This window comes from Pinus tabuliformis, chromosome 7 (assembly GCF_031772625.1).
Source record: "Pinus tabuliformis cultivar Carrire ecotype Pingquan chromosome 7, CPIR1, whole genome shotgun sequence".
NCBI lineage: Eukaryota > Viridiplantae > Streptophyta > Pinopsida > Pinales > Pinaceae > Pinus > Pinus tabuliformis.
Window position 1 is genome coordinate 1139130149 of NC_142293.1, and position 9356 is coordinate 1139139504.

A 9356-nucleotide genomic window follows, 5' to 3' on the forward strand; every position below is an offset into this window, starting at 1 on the left:
TTCTGAAGTGCTGGCCTTCTCATTGATCTGTGCTGAGGCAAAAACATTTACTCTCTTAGCATACTGTTCATGGGTGAATAATTTCCCTCCGCTGTTCAGTAAGCTAGGGAGTCCTCTACTCTGCAATACCTGAAATTTCTCCATGAACTTATTTGCCTCTGTTTGCATATCCCGGGTTCTTCTGTCCAATGTCTGCACCAGATTTCTAAGAGTAAGAACCCTCTTGATCATTTGAATAGTCTCAGTTCTATTTGTGATTCCAATGGTGGCTAACTGAGAACTTGTTTTGTGGTTAAGCACATTGATCATTCTTGTAGCAACTTCAGGCATATTTCCTAATAAGGCCCTTGATGTTCGGATTTCCCTCTGTGCCTTTGGGATGAGCTCTAGTTGCTCATGGATTGTCTCAATATATGGCCATTGGTTGTTGATGGATTGGCCAATATTGGACCATATCATTGCTCTGATCTCAGATATGATTTTATCTAGCTTGAGCTCATTCTCAAGCTCCTTGATCCTATCTTTAAGAGCTTTGATTTCCCTGGCCTTTTCTCCCACCTCTCTTTTTGTCTTATCATGCCTTTCATTGACCTTGGCCAGCTTATCTCTGGTTTCATGCAGCTCTGTCATCTGAGCTTCCAGGACTTGTATCTCATTCTTTAATTTCTGCATGTCTAGGCTATGTGCCTGTTCTGTACTTGTAGGTGCTGCTGAAGTGGATGTAGCTGTTTGTTCAGTTTGTTGAGGTGGAGGCACAGTGGAAGGAGCAACATCCTCAAGATTGATAACTTGAGGAGGGGGCTGAGAAGTCTGACCCTCTTGTCTTTGCTTTAGTGCTGCTTGTAAGGCCGCTTGAGTAGCCTCAGACTCTCCTAATTTCTCTTGTGTCTGCAGGAGTTGTTTATAAATAGAAATCAATAAATCTGTGGTGTCCTTCTCCTGTCTTTGTTTGGCTACCTCATCTATCTGCGGGTGCATGGTGGCTGGTAGTTTCATTTTCTTCCTCATGGCGGCCAAGTCAGCATCCCTCAACTTCAAAAGTTCCTGTACCCCTGACAGATCTTTGGGATCATGCCCTATTTCAATGATTATGTCTTCTAGGGATCTTATTCTGTTGTCCTTTGCCTGGGATGATGCCTTCTCCAGTTCTAGTTGAGAGGCTGTGGCATTGAGACTGCTTTTTAGCTTATAATTTTCCAATGTCTCATCTGCTAATGAGGCATACACCATTTCGCCAGTTTGTTTATGCAGCTCAATTTTATCCATTGGGTGTATGTCTTTGGCCATGACCTCCAGGTTAGTCCTGAGATAATCCGAGGTAGATTGGGGTTGTAATGCAGTAGGCATGAAATGGCTCATTATCATTTTGCCTTCACTTACATCAAAAGCAGACATAAGTCTCTGCTGATTAGAAGGAGCCATGTTTAGCAGGTGATTGTACAGTTGTACTTTGATAGGATCACTCCTCCTCTTGATGTCTATAAATTGCTGCTTGATGCTTACTTGTCCTTTTTGCTGGCTGGAGGAGCTGACCTCCCCTCCCATGGTCCTGTCCTGTTCCTGCTGGAAGGAACTTGCTGAAGCTTCTCTGCTGGGTGGGCCCATGCCCAATGCCTCTCTTATTGCTATATCCTCCTCTGGAAAATCATTTAGTCTCTGCCTTTTCTCTCCCTGGTTTATAGAGGATGTCAGGGGAGTTTCTCTGTCCCTTTTTCTAAAGACAAATGTATCCTCCTTTTGAGGGGTTTGGAGGACCGAGGCATCAAAGGTAGTGTCTTGTCTTGTAGGCACCGTTCTTTCAGTGGTCTGAGGAGTCTCCACTGTTTCCTTTTGCTGGGCAGACTGCTCATGCCTTTGTTCTTCTTGATGTTGTCGCTCTTGCTGTTTTGATTCTTCTTGCTGCCCTTGCTGCAGTCCTTCTGCTTGCTGCTGTAACTCTGCCTGTTGTTGTAACTCTTGTTTATTTATTGGCTCTGTCTCCATTTCCGTCTCTTTGCCACTGCTGGATATATTCTCCGTTACCTTGGTATTTTGCTGCTTGGCAGTTGAGGAGGATTCAGCCGCTCCCGTTTGTGTACTGGGAAGTGTGAATACCTGTGGACAAAGCTCAAGGTCAGCCAACTTCTTTAGATTCCTTAGTGCCCTCTCATTCAGCTCTTCTTGTGACAAGGGCTCTTCTAAGGTCCCTCTCCTCCATTTATCTTGGTTTGCATATTTTTCAATGTGAGGGATGCTATGGTGATCATAAGCAGACAACTTATATTTGAGCCTCCTTGTAGTTATGAAATGGTTAGGGTCATAAGGTACCCATATGAAACTGGTTTGCAGGCCAAGGGCCTCAAGCATTCGCTCTGCTTCCCTCCATCCTTGTTCTCTCTCATTATAGATAATATGGCCAAGTTGGCTTCTGACCTTCAACTGTGCCTTTTTGCCTTTTCCTGAAAAATGAAGCACATCAACTCTGCCAAATTGTTTAAAGTACTATAGGGCAAATAGCCTCATAGGCACATACTTGGGTAGTTTGAAAGGAGGAAGATCACACCCATATATCCTGATGACAGTGTGGTTTTGGTAGAAGTACCAATCCCCAATGCTATAAGCTTTTGACAGCTGAAGAATCCTTTGCATATCCTCAGTGAGTCTTGGTGGGGGTGAGCTCATCAGCATTGCCATGGCTGGATGGATGAACAGATCCATGAATTCACAGTATGTGTATGGAGACTCGGGTCTGATATGGAAGACAGAGGACCAATAGACTATTGATCTGGGATTGCCTTGGGCATCCATTCTTTTGATTGAAAAGTGAAATTTCTGATGTTGATGATATAAGATCAAATGGTAAATGTAGGAGGTGTATCTGAACACCCTATCTCTCCTTAAATTCATCAATTGCTCATGAATCTTGTCTGATATGTAGGTGGCATAGTCATAGCAGATTGGTGACTTGCCAGGAGCAAACATAAGCATTAATACCAGCACAGTTGTATCAATATGCTCGACTGAACTATACCCCAAGATGGGAGAAATCATATCTGCAAGGTCTCTGCCCAGCTCATTGAGGTATACATGAAGAATTGGAGGGGCCATTACAATATTGGTTTTGATGTATAGTTGATTGAATTTAACAATTTGAGCATCTGTGAGTTTATCCCCTTGTTTTATCAGATTTATCAGTGATAAAGGAGCCAATTTCTTCTGAGGGTTGAAGCAGAGCATGTCTCTGATAGCCTGAGGGGTAACATAGAAAAGTACTGCACCAGATGGGTCAAGAACAGCTCGCTGAGAAACATCATATTGTTCAGCACAGAGGTGGATTAGTTCAGGGAACTGGTTGACCTGAGGGAGCTTAAAGATAGGGAGAAAAGAGTCCCATAAGCCCAGTATATCTGTCCCATTTTCATGCTTGGCTTTTAATTCATTTAGCAGACGAAGGTGGAATTTGCTGCTCATAAGCTTCTCTTCCTCAATTTGGTAATCCATATCTGCTAAGGCTTGCCATTTCAAGTCCTTTTGAGGAGCATTCAGAGGTTGAACATTTAGCACTACAGGTGTCTCCATTGCACAGGAGGATTTTGAATCAAGTGTAAAGTGATTTTGTTTTGAGCAGGACAGCACAGGGGAATGCCTCTGTACCAGGGAGGTTAGATTATCAGGAATAGAGAGGGATTCTAGAAAATAGCAGTTGAAATACTATTTATGGCAACTGGGACCAATGTTTGGCTTTTCCTTTCTCTCTCAATGGCGAAATTTGGTTTAAATGAACCTGCCGCGATTGCGCAGACAGAACTTAGTTTTTCAACAGAATGTAGATAGAACAAAGCTCGGCTGGTGTTTTTCGAGGTGGTAGTTGGAAATTGGAAGCTCTGCAGAGGAATCCACTGGTGAATTTATAAGTTTTAACGTCCTTTAAGCTTTCGGAGTGATTTATAGAGAATTGCAGGCGCACGGAGGATAAATGATGAAGAATACCTGGTAAAACAGTGAGCAGAGGTCGTATATGCAGGCTGGACTCGTACGCTGGAGGCCTCCTGGTCGATTTAGCAGGTTGACAGCAAGCTCGGACGTGAACCGCATGCAGCAGAGAGAACGAAAAATGAATGAAAAGAACGTAAAAATGCGATTTTTGGCCATAATATAGACTTTTAGCAATTTGGCGCCTTTTTGCGATGACGTCAGCATGACGTCATTGGTGGGGTCAAGGTCGGATGACGTCATGCTGACGTCATCGGGTGACGTGGCGAGCCCTGACTGGCCCACGGGGATGATGAGGTGGCGGGACAGATCGGCCAATGACTGGAGCGAAAGTTGACGTGGCGGCATAGGTGGCGGTGACGTAAGGCGACGGGGAGCTGACGCGACGAGGACGTAATGCAAGCGGAATAGGGAAACCGGAAACCGGCAGTGGTTTCGTATCGCACCGCTTACGGTACGGTGGCGGTAAATATCAGTTGTACCTCCGACGCGCTGTGGCGAGGGCGCGTGGCAGCGGAGTGACGTACCCAAAATACGGCCGTCGGAAGGTATCGCCCGGACAGAGGACCTGCTCCGATATGGATGCTGACCGTCGGATCTGGAGGAGCAAGATCCAACGGTTATCGGGAGTTTGACGTGACAGGAGGATAGTAAGGTTAATGATCGGGCGTCGGAAGGGGTCCGATGCGATAAGGGCCGTCAGATCTGGAGGGCCTGATCCAACGGCCATCGGGAAGGTGACATGATCAGTGTATACGGCAGCGGGTGGAGGCAAAAATACGTGTTTTGAAAGATTTTTCCAATGTATTTCAAAAATCAAAGTGTATGCACAATCTTTGGTTAGGGAATAGAAAGTGGGTTTTTTGGGAATTTTGGCAGTTTCAACGGGTTTTCATGGGTAAAAGGGTTTTTATAAGGTTTCTCTTGGAAAATAATGGTTTAGCGAGTGGAATGACTTGAGGAAAGGGAGGGTAGATGAGTTGTAGGTTCATCCAAGTGGCCAGATGCCACTTTGATTCCTGATATAGGACTTATTGGCTATATTGCCAAGGGGATGGGTATTTATATAATGCTTGGGGTTTATACACCATGGTGTTAGTATTAATAGGGGAAAAGGTAATATAGGGGATTTACATAGTAAAATTAGAGTTAGTATGGATGAGGGGGTAAGTGGAGGGGAAACCATTAAGTTTATGTGAAACAAACTTGGTTTTAAGAGTAGATCAAAATGAAAAGATTTTTAGACAAGAAATGTGGCTTCTAAAGATTAAGAACCACCATGAAACCTTAGTCTTTTCCATGAATCTTAGCTGATGGGGGAATGTTAGAAATGAAATTGGAGGGGAATGAGGGAAATTAGTCATGCTTCCTGCTGCAATTCGATGAAGAAGAACACCTTTGTCAATTAATTGCCTTTGCTTTGATGCCCACAGTTACCATCTCTGCAATGGTAGGGAAAACCTTTCTGCAACCCCAACTACTTACCCAGCTACTTGCCTAGCATTTTTATTTCTTCTTGGAGGGTGCACTTGGACTTGCAAACCCTTACTTGCCTTTTCTTTTCTTTGGCTTTTTTCTTTTGCTTTTTCTATCTACTTCTACCCTTATCTCTTCCAAGGTCCCAGATTAAGCTGTTGGGAGCTTTTTCTTCTCTACCTGAACTAGTTGTCTGCCAAGATTAAGCAGTTTGGACAGAATTCTTTCTCTATTCTATAACTGAAAATTGAAAACATGGCATGATCCAGATTAAACTGTTGGATCATCCACCAAAATTGAAATAAGGTCATCAACATTGAAACACTTTACACACCTCTTATTCTCTAGGAAATATGGGATCTTTGTGATATCAAAGCAGAGCATATTTGGACTTTCCCTTGCCAATCATGAAATATGAAACCTATTGGTATAGGTATCCAACAGTGGCTCCACATGGGGATGGTTTTTCTTTTGAAAGACCAAGAACAGCAGGTCAGATTGCCTTGCTCTTTGACTGCCCATACCAATCTTGAAATTTGCTGCTTTGATGTGTCAAAATTGTGTGCTTCTTTCTTGGAAGACCTCTGATTCTATTTGCCTTTTGCTGGTTGGTGAATCACTTAGAAAACTGCAATTTTACAATCTAAATAGAAAATAATATGTAATTCTGTATATATGCAAGGGAACCTCAGGTTGCACTCATGGGAAATAGTCAAAATAATGCTTCAGCATCCTGCCATTGACAGGACCTTCATCCAAGTCAGTTTCAGTTAGACTTTTGAGGAAGTAAGTGTTGTTACCTTGCACTGCTTGGACAACAAATGGTCCTCTCCAAAGGGAATCAAATTTCCCATGTTTTCCTTTTTCTTCTCTCCTTGCATCCCACTTGAGGACTTTATCACCAATGCTAAAATCTTCTGCCTTAGTTCTTCTATCAAAGGCCCTTTTTAATTTTTCTTGCAATATCTGAACTCTGCTGAAAACTTGTTCTCTAGTTTGCTGTAAACAGATTATCTGATTGATCCTCCTTTGCATATCATTTGGCTCTGCTTGACTCTCTTGTAGAAGCTTCATAACAGGCACTCCTAGTGATGAAGGAAATTTGGCTTCTAATCCATAGACTAACTCATATGGGCTGGTCCCAATTGATCTTTTTGTTGTTAGTCTATCTGCCCATAAAGCATTGACTAGTTTCTTATGCCAGTTCTTTTTGTTCTCTTCCAGCACTTTCTTTATGATATTTATTAAGCTTTTGTTTGATGATTCAGCAAGGCCATTTCCTTGGGGATAGTATGCAGTAGAATGGCCCAAAGTAATGTGAAATTTATGGCAGAAGTTCACCATTTTCTTGGATCTGAAAGCAGCAGCATTGTCTGTTATTATTTTGTCTGGACAGCCAAATCTAGCCAGTATATTGTTCTCCAAGAACTGAATAATTATTGAATCATTTGCTTGTCTGCATGGGGCAGCTTCAATCCATTTGGTGAAGTAGTCTGTGGCTGTTAAAATCCATCTGTGTTGGCCTGAAGATGAAGGATGAATTTCCCCAATGAAATCCAAGCCCCATTGTTGGAAAGGTCTCTCTGTTGCAATAGGTCTTAAGGGGAGTGGCAGCAACTGTCTTTTGCCCTCAAATACTTGACATTGATGACACGAGGTGGTGAATCTCTTAACATCTGAGAACATGGTGGGCCAGTAATACCCTGCCCTTAGTATTTTATCCACAGTGGACTTCCAGTACAAGTGTCCACCACAGTGTCCTGCATGAAACTCCTGCATGATATTGTTAGTTTCATTTTCCATTAAATAGTGCAGCAATATACCTTCATGGTTTTTCCAAAGCAGATTTCCATCCATCACACAAAATCTTGATGTTTTCATTTTTAAGAACCTACACTTAGTTCTGGACAGTCCTGGGGGAGCACACAGGTTTTGTAACATGTAACAGATATCAGAGTACCAAGGAGATTGTTCAAAGGCTACATTGATCTTTGGAGTCGCCAGCTCTGTTTCACTGTCCAGCTGATTGATATCTAGGGCTTGGAAATTTGATTCTGTCATTAATTTGGCCAAGCCTTGCCCTTTTATTAGCTTTGTAGGTTTTATTTCAATGTCAAATTCTAGTATGTTGGCAATCCATTTTCCTCTTCTGCCCTCTAAGTTTTCTTGGGTGAGAATGTCTTTGACAATAGGACTTGGTACATAAGCCACAACATGGGAGTAAAGGATGTAAATCCTAAAGTCTTTAACGGCTTTGACCAGAGCATAGGCTTGTTTCTCCATAATTTGATATTTTAGGGGGGCATCTCTAAGAGCCCTGCTGAAGAAGGCTATAGGCTTCTCATTCCCTTGGTCATCTTTCTGTAATAAAACAACAGCAATAGTGTGCTGGGAGGCGAAAGAGAAAATGATAAAGTCTCTGTCAAACTGAGGATTGGTTAACACTGGGGTTTGAGTCAAGGCCAATTTTATACCTTCAAAGGCTTGTTTTGCTTCAACAGTCCACTTTACTTTTGAATCCTTTTTTAGCATGTTGTTTAATAATCTGATTAGTTCTGCTAAGTTTGGGATAAACCTTCTTAAAAAATTGATTTTTCCTAAGAATCCCTGCAACTCTTTGACATTCCTTGGGTGGGGCATTTGTAGGATAGCTTGTATCCTATCTGGATCAATTCTTATGCCATCTTTTGAAATAATGTGTCCTAAGAGTTTACCTTCTTCCAAGCCAAATAATGACTTCTTGGGATTTAAGGAAATACCATATTTCCTGCATGTTAGGAAAATCTGTCTCAAATGTTTCAGATGTTCTTGGTCAGATTTTGAAAAGGGTGTAAGATCATCTAAGTAAATGACTAGGAAGTCATGAATCTCTTTTGCAAAAGCAATATCCATTGCTCTTTGAAATGTTGCCCCTGCATTTTTCAATCCAAAGGGCATTTTTACATATTTGAAAGTTCCCCATGGGGTTGTAAATGCAGTTTTGTCTTGATCATCAGGGTGTACTAGGATTTGATTAAAGCCTAAGAATCCATCAAGCAATGACATCCTTGAAGCCCCCACCACTCTTTGGAGAATGTGATCCATTTTGGGTAAAGGGTAGTTATCTTTGAGTGATACTTGATTTAGATTCCTTAAGTCTACACAAAGTCTAATCTCACCAGTCTTTTTTCTTGTAGGGACTAAGTTGGAAATCCATTCAGAGAATCTGATTGGTGCTATGATGCCAGCTTTGAACATTTTTTGCAATTCCTTTTCAATGGAAGGAAGGAGTATAGGATTGATCCTTCTCAACTTCTGCTTGAATGGTTTTTGATTAGGCTTGAGGGGAATGGTATGCTGAATGACAGAAGTATCATAGGACTTTAGGTCCTCATAGCCCCATGCAAAGACATCTTGGAACTCTTTAAAGAGGTCAATGTACTTGGGTTTTTGATCAGGGGGCAAAGAAGCAGACAGCTTTATTATTTTGGGCTTGTCAATGGTACCAATATTGCATTCTTCAATGGCTGCATCTAATGGCTGCATTTTTGGCTTCCTAGGGATGTCATTTGAATCAAAAATGTCCTCTAGCGGGGTAAGGCCTGTTGGAAGGAAATTGTCTTTGAGTTGTATGATCTCAGCTTCAGCGCTGGTCACCTCTTCACAGTCAATTTGGTGAATTTGCTGAATGTTTTCGTTGTTGAAGATGGTTGGATTCAGTAGTTGTTTTGCTGTTCTAGGTGATATTGGATGAACCATTTGTTGAAACAGTATTTGTGATTGACTTGCTGACTCAAGTATTTGTGATTGACTTGCTGATTCAGTGTCAATATTTAATCCTGCAAACTCTTGTTGTAAGGTTAGAAAATTGTTTATTTGCATATCATCCTCAAATACTTGCCATTCTTTAACATTGTTTGGAATGGAGG